Below are 1,878 nucleotides of genomic sequence, written 5' to 3'. Positions count from 1 at the left end.
TCTCTCTCTCTCTCTCTGTCTCTGTCTCTCTCTCTCTCTCTCTCTGTCTCTCTCGCTCTGTGTGTGTGTGTGTGTGTGTGTGTGTGTGTTATCTACCTTTACTCCTTCAAAAATAGATTTCAAGGACCTTATGAAAACTCAAGGAACTTAAAATATATGTGGATACAGGATAGAATAAAAATTGAAAATAAGCTGATGGATAGGGAATGCAGCTCAGTGGCAGAACATTTGCCTAGAATGTGCTCTGCATTCAATTGCCTATACTGCAAAAATAAAAAAATGAAATAAGTTGATTACAGAAAAATAGTTAATGATGAAGTTGAAACAAAGAAAAATTATGGTTACAAAATAAGGTAAAATGGAAATTGAGGCTATTATAGAAATTTCATGTCATGAAGACAATTCAACCTGATGCACAAATCATTGCAAAATGAGGCAAAAAAAAAAAAAGTGCCAGTTTCTTGAAACAAGAGTAAAAGCTTGTCCAGTTGCTGAGAATAAAGAAATAAATCTATGAGCACTGGATTTTGTGCCCTGTGATGAATAATAAATATCCCTAACATAGTCTTAGAATAAACATATCCAATAACATAAGCAGGTGGTTGTAATGGTGTGTGTCTTAGCTAGGGTTTCCATTGCTGTGAACAGACACAATGACCAAGGCAACTCTTATAAAAGACAACATTTAATTGGGGCTGCCTTACAGGTTCGGAAGTTTAGTCCATTATCATCAAGGTGGGAGCATGGCAGCACCAAGGCAGATATGGAGCTGGAGGAGCTGAGAGTTCCACCTCTTGTTCTGAAGGCAGCTAGGAAAAGACTGGCTTCCAGGCAGCCAGGGCAAGGGTCTTAAAGCCCATTCCTATAGTGACAGGCCACACCCACTCCAACAAGGCCACGCCTTCTAATAGTGCCACTCCCTGGGCCAAGCATATACAGACAGTATGGAAGGCATGATTAGAAGTTGTGAGGATAACAAAGCCAGAGGCTCTAAAGCCAACAGGATCCAGGATCAGTTTCTACCTGGTGTAGACCAACTTGAGGATGAATCTTTTTCAGCACAGTAGAAGCCCTTAGCAGTTCAGAGCCCTTCATTTGCCCAGGGAACCATGACTGGGGATATATTTGACCCCACAGATATCAGGTTTGAGCCACTTCACAGCTACCATGTGTTTTAATTCATCTGCATTAAACTGGTGAAGCCTCACTTCTTTGAATGGTGCCTCTTCTGTCAAGTAAGGAAGTTGAACTTGGCTTTATTCAGGTGGACATTATGACTTGGCCAATATGTACCCTGGCCACTGTGCCTTTGCGCTTCGAAAAGGTAACCTGCATAACTGCCTGGAGCCTCAGTTGGGGGCAGCATTGAAATCAGGGACATGAATATCCAATAGAAATTTGTCTCCAAGGTCCCTTAGGGCAACTCATAGGCTGTGGGCACTATCATGGAGACTGCTGTTTGTAGCCAATGGACACCAGGTTCCCATGAAGAAAGCAACTGATCATCTTAATTGGCTACAGAGGGATGGATATTTCTTTTAAGCTCTAGATGAGATGTGTATTAGTTACTTTCTCGTTGGTATGATAAAACTGTATTTCCAGGCCAAGATAAAAAAAATTTATATGTCTTCATGGGATCAAAAAGATATGCTGGAAGTCTGTGATCTTGTAGATTGAAACAGCTAGAAAGCTGAATCCATTCATCTTCTTTTGATAATGCTTGCAAAATATACAATAATGTCCAACACTCGGGAGGCAGAGGCAGGTAGGCAGATCTCTGAGCTTGAGGCCAGCCTGGTCCACAGAGTGAGTACCAAGCTAACCAGTGTTACACGGAGAATCCCTGGCTTGAAAAAGCAAAGAAGGAGGAGAGGAAGG

General features: G+C 41.7%; 1 pseudogene; it reads right to left on the bottom strand.

The window, feature by feature from the left end:
- Window positions 1-1,396: 1,396 nt before the first annotated feature.
- Window positions 1,397-1,521, bottom strand: LOC115064105 (annotated as a pseudogene).
- Between the last annotated feature and the right edge of the window lie 357 nt (window positions 1,522-1,878).

This window comes from Mus pahari, chromosome 5 (genome assembly GCF_900095145.1).
Source record: "Mus pahari chromosome 5, PAHARI_EIJ_v1.1, whole genome shotgun sequence".
NCBI lineage: Eukaryota > Metazoa > Chordata > Mammalia > Rodentia > Muridae > Mus > Mus pahari.
The sequence above is the reverse complement of the archived record's forward strand: the minus strand, read 5'-3'. Positions and strand labels throughout refer to the sequence as shown.